Source organism: Panthera uncia (genome assembly GCF_023721935.1).
Source record: "Panthera uncia isolate 11264 chromosome B3 unlocalized genomic scaffold, Puncia_PCG_1.0 HiC_scaffold_1, whole genome shotgun sequence".
NCBI classification, from domain to species: Eukaryota; Metazoa; Chordata; class Mammalia; order Carnivora; family Felidae; genus Panthera; species Panthera uncia.
In genome coordinates this window covers 77,299,001-77,313,242 of record NW_026057582.1, presented here as the reverse complement: position 1 = coordinate 77,313,242, position 14,242 = coordinate 77,299,001, and the positions used below count along the sequence as shown (strand labels likewise).

General features: G+C 41.0%; 1 protein-coding gene across 1 annotated transcript in view; it reads left to right on the top strand.

Annotated features, from left to right (window-relative positions):
• The window catches only part of SCG5 (secretogranin V), an 89,714-nt gene extending 75,501 nt beyond the window's left edge, over positions 1–14,213 (top strand). The window contains exon 7 of the mRNA XM_049613283.1: positions 14,018–14,213. The gene's annotated coding sequence lies outside the window, so the exon portion shown is untranslated. The remainder of the gene's footprint in view (positions 1–14,017) is intronic.
• Positions 14,214–14,242: the final 29 nt, after the last annotated feature.

The following is a 14,242-nucleotide window of genomic DNA, read 5'->3' as shown; positions in this document are numbered from 1 at the left end:
CTATTTATTGAAAGAAAACTTGATTGCTAACGGGCACAGAAGAAACCATGGCAAAAACTGGCAAGAGATTTGTGGATGGTGCATCTTGGCTTCTGAAGCTTGTAAGCAAAGACAGGGTGTTTACAAAGATTCTAGTGGAAATGTGCTCTTGAATTTGGGTTTAGAAACATTGACTTAGAAGTTATAAAGAAAGATTCTTTTAGGAAAAGAGGTGCTACAGATTGGAATGAGATAGACCTACAACCTCCTTCTAACAGACTGACTATTCTACTGTTTAATGAAATTAATACGGCAGTACAGCTTGTCAATAAGCAGAAACCCACAGAAACCAAAAATGTATACACAGGAAACATAAAAATGCTTGTAATAGTTCTTAGCAGAGGCAATTGAACACACGAAGAGCGAGAAACATCTTAATAAACCAATTTGGCAATTTATAGTGATTTATCCACAAGCAGGGCATCATAGGAATTTTTCATTTTTTAGTGTCACTTTCCTGGGTAGGATTCATCACAATGACGTTCATTTATTCATTCATTTATTCTTTCACTAGTAACTTACCTAGGACCTATTCCAGATGCCAAATACTGAGCCATGCTCTGGGATTTGGGTGTCTTATACAAAGATGTCCACGACACTGACTCTTCCCTCATGTAGTTTGTAGCAAAACACACAAATAAATCTTTAGCTATCTATGTGCAAATTGTTATGTACTTGATCCTGTACCATCACAGTTTAGCAGAGTAGTTAGGCACAAAAACTTTGTAAATAGATTTGCATTTGACCTTGAGTTCTGCTGCTTACAAGTTGGGTGACCTTGAGTAAGTTATTTCATCTCACTGGGTTTTAGTTCTTTCATTCGACATCTGGAAAAAGGTAATACCTGCCTCATCAAACTGATGTGAGGAGAAATTCCCTGCAATACAGCACCTATACTAAACTTTGATTTGGATACCAAATTTGGGATTAGTCAGATTTCAGTGCAAGAAACAAATTCTTTGCTCTGAATACTCCAGAGAAAAGTGATTTAATACAAGGAATTGGGCACTTACAAAATTATTTGACGACGGGGAGGAGCAAGAGGCAGGGACCCACAGCTGGGCTTAACTGGTCTCCAACGTAGCTGGGACTCATCAGAGATCAGGGTGCATTGGCTGATCACACTGCTGGGACTGATGTATGATACCCTCAAGGCCATTGTCCCAACAGGAATGCTGAATTTGCCTGCAGCTACTGTCTCTCATAGCAGAAACATTAGCAGAAAAATAGTTTTCCTCTTTTCATCTTCAAAATTGTGTGGGAGTGTATTTATTTGGTGTTTTAGTGCTTCCAGAATCCCAGTTGCCAGGGAATCAGCCAATGTAATTTTTAGTTTTCTAGCCCCTGTAACACAAAAAGGAACATAGAAATTGATGGAAGTAAGTATTGTGTGCCAGCTGACCATGTCCAAGATTTGAAGTACTTACCACAATGTTAATATACGAGAAGGGCTTGAATGTTAACTATGATTATGATAGATACACAAATCTAAGTCAGCATTCATAAACTACTATTCTAAGAAGTGAAGGTAGTCCATATCATATTTTCCTTCTCCACTTTGTCTAAAGCATATAACCAGGGAAATTAGATTTTCCATAACTGAAGCACAGGTAAATTGAATGCTCTGTCAAAGGTCCAGCCTAGTTGTTCTGATCTCAGTTCACCAATGCAGCATTTTGTTTTTTATTTTTTTATTTTTTTTTCAACGTTTTTTATTTATTTTTGGGACAGAGAGAGACAGAGCATGAACGGGGGAGGGGCAGAGAGAGAGGGAGACACAGAATCGGAAACAGGCTCCAGGCTCCGAGCCATCAGCCCAGAGCCTGACGCGGGGCTCGAACTCACGGACCGCGAGATCGTGACCTGGCTGAAGTCGGACGCTTAACCGACTGCGCCACCCAGGCGCCCCTGTTTTTTATTTTTTAATGTTTATTTATTTTTGAGAGAGAGAGAGAGCCTGTGCGCGAGCGGGAGAGGGGCAGCAAGGGGAAACAGGATCCGAAGCGGGCTCTGCACAGACAGCAGAGAGCCCGATGCAGGGCTCGAACTCACATACCACGAGATCATGACCTGAGCAGAAGTCGGACACTTAACTGACTGAGCAGCCCAGGCGTCCCTCTAATGCACCATTTGATAACAACTTCAAAGGAGAAAGTGTGGTAAGATGGTAGATGATGAAATTTCAGAGATTACTCTCTTTTCAAAAAAAGAAACAAACCCTCTTACTTGATGTGATAAAGTAGGTTCTGAAGAAAATGAGTAATTATAGCAGGGATGTAAATGAAACTCAAGCTTTGTCCAGAGTGTTGACATGGGACCATTTTCCATCTTGCATACAGTGGCATGAACAAAAAGATGAAGGTGGAGTCAGTTTTTAGTTTAGTTTTTTTTTTTCCTTTTCCAGTTTTTCACTATACTTTGGTTTTCTATTTTTGTTGGTTTTTGAATTGGACTTTTAGCTGATTTGTCCTGTACAGCTTTTGGAAGCTTTCAGATTGAATGATGCTGTTTTCCAGGGTTTGATGGGGACTAATGCATCATATTTAGATGGTTCCAGTTATTCAGTAAGGTCATGTTACTTTGCAACTAGTCAATCGTATCCTAGAGAACTCGGAATGAGGTTGCATAAGAAAGATGGGGTTATTTTTATTGTAACAGCAGATGAACTTAGAAAGTGAAAGGGGCCAGTGGAAGAGCCAGAAAGACAATGGACAGATGCCCCAACAGCCTATTCCTCCTCACCCCCTCCCAACAACACACAAGAAATTTTTCCAAATCACTTTTTACATATGCCTTGACTATTGATTCATCAAAGATGTCTTCAATGGATTCACAACTCAAACCACATTGCAGTGGTTTTTTTTTTCTAATAAAGAAAAGGATTGAAAATGTAAATATAGTATTTCTTCTATTTTTACAAATGAATGCGCTCAATACAAAACACTGTCAGCAGCTAATACTATGTTAATATGCTCAGATCAACTGGTTACACAAGTGAAACGGTAACATTCCCAAATGAAATGTGATCAAATGCTTTCACATGCAGTTTGCCTTCTTCCTCCACTTCTTAGCAGAAAGAGCTTTTTTGGATACATTTTGTCAACACTGACAGAGTAAACAGCTTTTTCAAGAGACTGGAGTGTTTTCCTTCTGATTCATTGTGGATGCCTACAAGAGTACTTCCCTTTTAAGTTAAAGCATTTTACAAATTCTTTCTACTGAATCAATTTACATACTTTTATCACCACTGTTTTTTAATAAGTAACTTTTCTTTCTTACTCAAAATTCATTTCACTGTGTCCCAACCTTTCTGTGATGCTTGGAGAAAAGAAGCAGAGTTCATTTAAAACACTCTTGTTTATGATGGATGAAACCACAAACTTTTTGTGATGTTAACCCGCTCACAAAAAGAGAATCTGAACTTCAGAGTATTTTGTGTTTGGAGAGAAGGCACACCAAGGAGAATGGGCTCATTTCAATTCAATATATTATAGGAAGGAAAAGATCAAGGAAGAGCTGGTCTTAAAACTGTCAAAATATGAGAATTTGATGGGAAGAAAGAAGGAAAACAGAGCAGTTGGAAATGCAAAGATAAAAGAGTTGGATCCAGACATGTCTATGTAATTTCCCAGAAATGGAAACTGTACTGGCAATTTGGAAAGAGATATCAAGAAACAATATGCATTAAATGTTGAGTGTTTCTTGTAGCAGTGAACTTGGAAGGCTCTTAGAACACATGGCATGATGGTCTCGTGATTCGTCTACATATGGCCTTATGCTTGGTGACTGACAAAGGGAGAAACCAAGTTTCATAAGGAATTAAACACAGAAGAGGAAGCTAAACACTATTTCAGAAAATGACTCTGGGAAGCTTCTAGGTCAACAGCAGAGTATTAACTAACTCAGCCTATTAAATACACATGGGAGAGAGTAAACAACTCTATTAATAATAATGTGTCATTTCTTCTGTTTTCTTGATGGCCCAACAATTGATTTGTCTAAAGCTGCTTAGGTAGTTATTGGTGGTTGAGTTTAGGTGCAAAAAGAATTCTTTCCACAACACCAGTGATTCCCAATCCTGGCTACTTGTCAGAATCATCTCAAGGGCTTTGCAAAAATACAGATTCTTGGGCCCAAGCCCAGGAAATTCTGGTTCAGTAGTCTAGAGCAAGCCCTGAGAATCAAATATTTTTTAAGAGGTTCAGATACATGGTCCTCTGGCGGGAAACAATGGCCACAGCTGCAAGCAGGTAGCATGAGAACGGGTGAAGATAAGGGGCCAGGAGAGAAGGGGGTGGAACAGAGGAACAGAAGAAACTGCTGCAAAACTACACCAGCCACAACAAGTCTCTGAAAATCCTCCCAGATCTGAAAAAATGCTTTGGTGTCACCTGCATTTATTTCTGAGACCCCAGGCCTTCCTAACCAGCCCACCCCCTCCTAGATGGCCATGAGATACTCCTGTGGTTTGAAGCTGTGCTTTCAGAAGTCACAACAACCATGGTAAAATGCCGCTGCCACACCGTGTATCCCCCAAGATGAATTATGATGAGATATTTAGGTCTCCATCAATAAATAATAATAATAATAATAATAACAAAGAGGCATTTGGAGCTATGAGTGCCCTAAATGTGGACTTGGCTAGTTATGTGACACTTTTTCAAAAAAAAAAAAGTATGCAATCAAATCAGTGGCACAAATGTGTATCAATCCTGGCCACGTACATAAATGTTCTTTCTTTCATTCAATATCGCCTTTATCTTTTGTGCTCTATGTCACCATGCTGAGCGAAAGTATCTGTCCACAAGTCTTTAAGATCTCTCAGAAGCACAAGGGGAATAGTGCATTATCAAATTTTCACCAAAAGTTACCATGGCGTTTTTTAGCAGAGTGGATATTATCTTATTTGGCTGTGAAGCTTCCTCACCTCTCTGGGGCTTCAGAATGTGGTCTCATGATTGGTTTTACAAGAGAAGTTGCTAGGGATATGGTGGAAGTTCCAAGAGCGAGTCTATATCCTTACTGCTGGCTGTTCCTTACTGGGTGGGGCACACACAGAGCACAGGGATGTGTTCTCTGATTCCACAACAGAACTAAAGACAGCAGTTCTGCTGGAAGACTCAGATCCAGGGCCCCGTCCTGGTCATTTTCCGAGTGAGTTCTAGCCCAAGTGTGGACATAAGAAGCAGGGACAAGGAAAGTGGGAGATAGAGCAAGGCTGATAACATGAAGGAGAATAACAATTCTGCATGTTTATCTATTCACCCAACAAATGTCTGTGAACATCTGCTATATTCCAAGTCCAGTGCCAGAGGCCAGGGGGACAGTACCCCAGACAGACATGGCTCTGGCCCCACAGAACTCGCAGGCATGTGGGGTATACAGACGAACACAAAGCCAACTAAAAAACCGAATCATTTCAAAGTTTTGTAAGAGCTAGGGAGAAAGGGTTCTAGGCAAGGGAAGGGCATCATCTCGTAAGTGATTTAATAAGTTTAGACCAGGGGCGCCTGGGGGGCTCAGTCGGCTCAGAGGTCCGACTCTTGGTGTTGGTTCAGGTTGTGATCTCTCAGTTCCTGAGTCTGAGCCCCACGAACTATGAGCCTGCTTGGGATTCTCTATCTCTCCCTCTCTCTGCCCCACCCCTGCTCATGCACACTCTCTCTCTCTCTCTCTCTCTCTCTCTCTCTCTCTCAAAGTAAATAAAGAAAAAAGTTTAGTCCAGCAGCTGTGTGCCAGCATCAGTGGGACTGAAGAGAGCAGCGAAGAGGCCACTGCAGCCATCCAGATGATAAATGACAGTGACCCAGCCTGGGAGGGCAGCAGTGAAGGGAGGAAACAGACGGAAGTAACTGAACTGCCAACACCAGCAGCCACGTCGTGGATGGGCTCTAGCACTTGGTCCTTCAGAGGCAGCTCCCATAGGTGATAGGATAAACAGAAGCCTGAAGGGGAAATAGGAGATTTGGAGCGCTTTCATTATGATTCAACTCAGCCTCCTTTACTTTAAAATCCCCGCTTCCAGTTTCACAAACACCTACCAAGTGAGCATCTTGTCTGTGCAGGACGCTGCACTAGACCTACTGTGAGCTCAAGGATGAGGAAAAAAATGGTACCAGAGCTCACACAGTCCACCTTCAGTGAAGAAGAAATGTCAACTACACATGTAACTAAAATAAAGCAAAAATAAGACAAGAATCAGAGAAAATCCCGAAGGGTCTTGAAGTAAGAGGAGGGATTCAACAGGAAGAGAGGGGACAGGATATCCCAAGTGGAGAGAGCAGGCAGAGCAAAGGCGTGGGGGGTGGGAATCTGGGGTCTGTGCTCAGGGAATAGTCTGTTTGGCTCAAGTGTTGGATTTGCAGAGAGTGAGGCTGAGAGGATACTGATCGCTCAGCCTCCAGTTCCTTCGACATCTTTTGCTGTATTTGTGCAACTTTGTACCTGTATCAAATATTTACATCAAAAGCAAACTCTCACTCGGAAATTCTTCTTCATAAAAAAAAAAAAAGAAATTCTCCCTGGTGGCAAAATCTTTCCCCTAGGTTGATAGCACAGAGCTCGCACAGTAATAAGTGCTATCAAAATAGATGCTTAGGATGACAGAGCTAAAGCTTAGGTACCTATTGAGAGAAGCTGCTGATTTCTGAAATGATTTGTCTTTCTTATTTGAAAGGATTTGCTTCCTTCCCTTCCCTTCCCTTCTTCCTTCCCTCCCCTGCCTTCCTTCTCTCCTCCCTTTCTTCCCTTCAAGGAATACTGGAGACATATCAAGGAGCTCAGGCTAACATCCTGAAATTTTGGCTAGACGGGCTTTTTGAGGTTGCTGGTGCTGAGATGTGGCCACAGAGATTTGTCTAGGGAAAGTACATCCTAATCCGTCCACAGACGTTCACAGATTGCTTTGGTGAGCCAAGTAGCTGCTGTAAGAATGGTTATGATTTATTTTCAGGAAGATTTTTTTCTTTGGCTCTTTGACACTGTGACTAAGAACCATCATGCTTTACAGTTTTTAACAGCCTGTCCTGTGCTCAGCCCTGCACTTCCTTACAACATGGTGGGCTTGTGGGCAGAAAGATGTATGTACGCCCCTGAGAGATCCTCAGATCCTCTCACCACTCAGACTGGTGGGGTGACCACTCATCAGGAAAGCCGCACTGCGTGTGAGTGACTCATGGGAGATCATCTGGAAGCCAGTATCTGGGGACACACTGCTTTTTTGACCAGTCCAAAGTTTGTCCTTTTTATTGTTCCTTCTTGCCACATAGGCAAGTAACATACAGTATAGAAACAAACATTACAGACAAGGCTACCTACCCAGTCTCTGGAAAGGGCCTTCAACATAGGGGGAAATGCATCTCAGGGCTCACCCTGGAGATTTCCGTTCACATTCTGGATATGAGTATAAGGGAATTTCTCTTACCATTGGATTCTTCCTTCTCTGTTCCTCTTTCAAAGGCACATTTCTCTAGAGAGTGTGTCCCAAATGCCATACGTCTGTGAAGTTCTTTACAAACATTAATAGACAAATGGTTAGTTTATATTAAGCACTCCTGTATTGCTCTGACGTGAGCAGTGAAGAGCCCACGGTTTACATTTTTTGTCTTTCTTTTAAAAAGGAATGAGGAGGGGTGGGAGGGAGGGGAGGGTGGGTGATGGGTACTGAGGAGGGCACCTTTTGGGATGAGCACTGGGTGTTGTATGGAAACAAATTTGACAATAAATTTCATATATTGAAAAAAAAAAGAAAAAAAATAAACTGAAAAAAAAAAAAAAGGAATGAGGAATTATATAGCAGATGATCCAAACTTTTTATGCCAGAAAATGAAGGAGTAAGGAAGAAACCAAGATTTTAAAAAGATTTACATTTGGACCCTTTGTGAGGTAAGTGCAAATGGGCATATGAGCTCACGTCAATCTTTAGAAGGGAAGACAGGCCTCGAGTTTACTTTTTACCTTGAGTTTCCTGCTTCTCTGCCCTGAGCAGACTCCAAAATACTGAACTTATTTATGAGCTCCTAATTTTTAAAAATATACTTATAGTGCCACTAATAACAATAAAAATGGAAATAAGTGTTTGTACAAAAACCCAAGAAGACAGGCCATGTCTGAGTTTCCCATGGCCACGTGTTCAGAATTCTTTACAAATAAAGTCATGTAGAGTCCAAACTCATATTTTGTATATGTATGTTTGTACTTTACACGATCAAATATCTTGACAACATCAGCTATTGAATTATTCAAAAACACTTGGCATTTTGTGTGCTTTTTTGTGGAGTAATCATGGTGTTTGAATATCAGTTCTAACACAGTGTGCAATGAAGACTCTACGTCATGTTCAATGTAGAAGGTAAGTGAAGGCGGCATAGATATCCGCTGGCCATGAATTCCTCTTCTGCCTTGTACTGTTGTGTGCCCTTCAAACGGCTACACAACTTCTCTGGACATCAGTTTCCTCACCTTTAAAAAGAGCAAATAGTAATAGCAATCTCATAGGTGTGGTATGAGGATTAAATCAGAGTATGTATGGGGTGTCTGGGTAGCTCAGTGGGTTGAGTGTCAGATTCCGGCTCAGGTCATGATCTCACGGTTCATGAGTTCAAGCCCCTCATCTTGCTCTGCTGACAGCTCGGAGCCTGGAGCCTGCTTTGGATTCTGTGTCTCCCTCTCTCTCTGCCCCTGCCCCGCTTACACTATGTCTCTCCCTCTCGCTCTCTCAAAAATAAATAAACATTAAAAAAAATTTAAGGAAAGAAATAAATTAGAGTATGTAAAGCTTAGTGTTTAGTACATTTTAAGTAGTTAATAAAAGCCAACTTTAAGACACACACACACACACACACACACACACACATACTGTACATAGCTGGAAGAAAATCTATATATGTACCATACACATGTATATTGTATATGGTAAGCAGCGGTTATTTAGGGGTTGTGGGATTACAGGAGATTTTAATTGTCTTTGTTTTCCAAGTTTTCTAGGATGAGTTAATAAGATATTTACAATGTCATAACACCTTTTAAAGGATATAATGCAGGACAAGTGATTTATTAGGACAGTTATGGCAAGAGCAAAACCACACGTAAGCTTCCATGCCTTAAAAAAGGACAAAAAGTGAAAAGGTAAATCTTCAACACAGCTGTTACTAAACAGCAGAGATCTCAAGGCATTAAAAGCTGGAAATGAGTAGAAGCAGCCCCAAAATAAAAGCAGGAGCAGGGCTGCCAAAGACAGTGGGGGGTAAGACCCAAAGAACCTCAGTTCAATAAGCACTTCCAACAGATCCTCTCCAAGGCACGGGAAATTTTAAAATTGCCCCAGAATAGGCTTTTCTTGGAAAGTGTACCTAAAAAGATTCAGAAAATGAAGAACCACAGGCGTACAAGCACTAAGGAAAAACAGAGAATCAACAACTGATTAAAGTCCCATCCAATTTTTTTTTTCTAAGAGTGAAGTCGCATCAAAGAGCTCAAAACAAATAGATGAAGGTGGGAACCTCATTCCCAGCAGTTTCCGTTATATTTGGGCACAGGGTATGTGAATTGTTGGTGAGAAATCCATTTCTGTCTGCCTGTATATCTTGTTGCATTCCCAAGTCTCTGCAGTAGCCTTCAGCAAGGGAGTTTCAGCCTCTCTTGCTATGCGTTCAGGCATCTTCTGGTCTCTTTCTGAGGTTCTGCCATTGCAGTCAAAACATTCTGAGAACTCTAGCTTTTGGTTAAAGTGATTCTCATGATGAAGTCAAAAGAGAGCCAGAAGGGCTTGCTGTTCTGCCTGTACCCCTCTCTGGGGTATTTATATCATTTGCCGGTTTTACCAAAAATAGAAGTTGTTCTGCCATTTACTGGAAGGGTATCACTCCTTCCCTTCCCTTCCTTCCCTCCCTCCCCTCCCCTGCCTTTCCCCTCCTTCACCCTCTCCTCCCCTCCCCTCTCCCTCCCCTCTTCCTCCTCCCCTTCCCTCCTCTCTCCCTCTCCTCCCCTTCCCTCTCCTCTTTTCTCCTACCCTCTCTTTTCTTCCTCCCTCCCTCCTTTCCTTTCTTTCCCACAGTCCTTCTTCCTCTCTCTTCCTTTCCCTCTCCTGCCTTTGTTACTTCCTTCCTTTCCCCTATGCAGATACTCATTTAGTAACTTTATCAACCACCTATTGTGTGGCATCCATTGCACCGTGAATATAGATACTGTAAGGCATGGCCCGTGCTGATATTACATTTTCATTGTCTTTGTTTTGGCCCCCAATTACATTCTAGTATCCACGCAGTCACTCCTTTTTATTAAGCATCTGTTACGTGTCTGGCACTTTCATGGATCTTATTTTACTTAATTCCATCATCCACCCAGAGTTAGGTATTACCATTCCTATAACACAGATGATTGAATTTAGTTAGGCTCAGAGGGTTTAAATATCTAACCCAGGGGCACTCAGTTCTTAGGAGGAGGAGTCAGAAATTCATTCTGATTTTTCTGCTTCCAAGTTCAGTGAGTTTTCTGTTCAGCCTCCATATTGATGTGAAGGACCAAAACATACTTTTATGTTTTTGTGTTTTTTATACTGCACTGCACATGCAGTGTGGATAACAAATACTTGTATGGAAGTAGGTCTCGATTGTATTAAAATGGTCTGCATGATTTATTTATTCTTTCATGTGCTTATACTTGGCAGCGCTGTTCAGAATTTTCACATGTATGTGCATTGTTCAGATACAGGAAACTGGTCAAGGTTTTACCACTTATGTTCAGAGAGCAAGGTGAATAACCTGGGACCCATCCTGAGCTGAGACAGATCAGCAGACATATAAACACCAGTAAGGGCTTGTATGGGTTCTGAAAGCACGCTTCCCTTGATTGGAGCTGGTTACAGAGGACACAAAGGAGGGAAAAATCTTCAGTGTCCAAATAAGGATAAAAATTACTCTTGAAATCATAATAGAGAGGCGGATTCTTTTTAATTTGGGGAAATTTTAAAAATGTCTAAAATGCAAAAAAAAAGTAATCTGACAAATATCCGTGTACTCATCACCCGGAAATGAAAACTGTACACATTTTGTTATATTAGTTTCAAGATTTTTTAGAATGAAATTTATAAACATTTTAAAGTTGGAATCTCCTGTGCCTTCCATCGCCAATTCAACCTCCTCTCTGACTCCACTCTGGTAGGCACCATCAAAGTCTGGTTTCCAATCCACTCTTCGTTCAGTTCCATGAATACATGTGTTTTCATGAACAATTCATACCATTGTCTTGTGTTTATTATAAAATATACATAGGGTGTCAAACTGCTTATAGCATTTTGAAACTTGCTTTCCTCCTCCTGAGACATCACTATGTTTTTGAGCTCTGTGTTGGAATATAGAAATCTAGTCCATTCTTTTAAGTGGCTGTATAGTATTTTTTTATATGAATAAAATAGTTTATTATGCCTTCTACTTCTGTTGATGGATGCGAAGATTGTTACAGATGATACTGCGATAGAAGTGCTCACACAATTCTAGTCCTCATAAATGCATTCAAGTTCTTGTGAGGTGTTTACCTAGAAACAGAGTGGCTGAGTGGTATGCTAGAGGCATGCTTCACTTTACCACATGTTGACAAATTACTCTCTGAGATGGTTGTACCAATTTATACTCTCACTGCCAGTGCATTTAAGTGGCTGCTTCTCCATACCTTATTCTTTTCTTTTTTTATGTTTATTTACTTTTGAGAGAGAGAGACAAGAGTATGAGCAGGGGGTGGGGAGGGGCGGCGAGAGAGGGAGATACAGAAACCCAAGCAGGCTCTGGGCTCTGAGCTGTCAGCACAGAGCCCCATGCGGGGTTCCAACCCAGGAACCCTGAGATCATGACCTGAGCAGCGCTTAACGGACTGAGCCACCCAAGCGCCCCTCCATACCTTTTTCAACACTGGTTATTGGCAGACTTAAATCTTTGCCAATCTGCTAGCTAAGCAAGGTCATCTTCTTATTGTTTGCATTTCCCCAATTTACTAGTATAATCTAGTGCTTTTTCATGTTTATGGGCCATTAAGTTTCTTCTTTTGTGAAGTGCCCAGTCATGTGCTTTGCCAACTCCTACTGGGTTATTTGTAGAGTTTTTTCTTATTAACTTATAAGAGAAATCCATTCTGGATATGAATCATCTAGCTGTTATGTGACCATTGCAAACATCTTTTCTTTAACCATTGTCAAGTTAATCATCACATTTTTTTTTTTTTCTGTAGGAAGGGCATACAAGGTCAGTTCCAAATGGGTGAGGGCTTTTTGTTTTCTTTAATCCAATGCAAGATGCCATACACAGTGTCTGCAATTAGTTGAAAATCGAGATTTGAGCAAAAGCTCTCCTACAAAGGCCTTCGAGGTTCTTCCCCAAATCTGAAGAGTAACCCCCTCTTAACATCTTGGGAGTTAGATGGAGACAAACACATGCTATACATCCAACAAGAGAAAACAAGAGTAATAGATTCTCCTTTAATAAACCAGTACCTGAGCAGGATCTAGACTTCTCAAAACAGCCTCACAGTAATTTGAAAGCAGTTTCTGTAAGTGACATTTATCATTTGGTGAACACTATTTTTAGCTCAGATTTAAAATTTTAACTTTGACTAATGGAGTCCTTCTAATTTTTCCCCCTCTTACTAAGAACAGGTTTCAATTATGTAATTATGGTTAAAGAGGTCTGAAGAGTTTTTACTCTTATGCCTGCCCCCTGATTGGATAATGGTTTGCAATGACTGGTTGAGAGCTGTGGAAACACAAATATGAGGCCAAAGGCTTGGATATCTGTATAAATATTTACAAATACGCTTGACTATAAACTCTGTGAGGTGAAGGCCCATGTTTACTATATTCATGATGGTTATATATCCTCAGCATTCTGCTCAGTTGCTAATCCTAGTTAGTGGGCATGCGCTGAACATCCCCAGCTCACAACTATTTGTTAAATCCCAAGTCTGTCTTAGACACTTTGTGTTCTGTGAGCTTGGTGTAATCAGAGTGACCACTCTAGACAAAAGTCCCCACTCTCATGAAGCCTCCATTGTAGTGGCAGGGAGAGAGGAGTTAACGTGGAATAGTGGGGTAGGGCGGCAGTGTTTCTGTTGTAGAGACTGTGGTCTGAGAAGCCTCTGGAGAAGGGGGCATAGTGATATCAACAGCATTTACTAGACAGAGATAGAAACAGTCACAGAGATACATTGAGATGTATAAAACCAGTGTCAGGGCTCCAGAACAATGACTTCCAATTCAGAAGGTAAGTTCTGCCTATGTATTTTGATTTGGGGCAGTTTATAGGAGTACTGAAAAAAAGAAAAAATGACTGAAACATTGATTTTAAATTAGAAGGAGCTAATGCATTTGTAAAATATGCTCCCTTTTCCTTGGGGGAATAGTTTACACCCAGAGAGAACAATTGGCCTCTACAGACTGGTGGTGGCCTTTGGCCAGACTGTTAATTGCCTGAGCATTTTGTGTATTCCTGACCACCTATATCTCCTACAGCCCACCCCACCAGGATAAATCTTCAAGCCCCGCTGAATGTTCTCATTCAGCAAGCAGCTACAAACTAAGGCTCATGGGATGATTTAACAAAAAATTATTGGCAACATTTAAAGTGCAGCACTGAGTGTGTGGGTAGAAACTGCAATTGTACAAACAAAACTTTGGGACTGTAAAGATTCTCCAGGTATTGATTTAATGCAGACCACCTTCTTGTTTCATGTACTTGGAAAAACTAATTTCCAGTTCGTAAGAGTATCTAGTAGGTGTTCAATGTTTCTTGCCCCCTCCCCACAAGGGACTGCCTAAAGAGATAAAAATCATGCTATTCTAGGGTTTTGTTTTGTTTTCTTAGCCAAGGGCTTAAATCACACATGTTTCATAAGTACCTTTTGCTGGGTTTCACTGTTTTGTTTATTTTGTTTTAGTGTCTACAGGCACCTTCAAATTTTCTTCTGTAACTATTTTCTTTTTTTTTTCCCAAAGTCATCATCTGACCTGGCTGATGGAGCGGGTCTGCAGAACTTGCAGACGGGTTGATTTTTGCACGGGCTGCAACTTCGACATACAGAATTTACGGCTTCTTTGAGGAACCAATTTTCAAGCTAAAAGAAAAAATGAAAGTGTTTGCTCATCTTTCGAAAAATATTTACGCGCTTAGTGTGTTCGCCACTATCCATTTGGGTTCTCAGTAATAAATACAGAATGTGA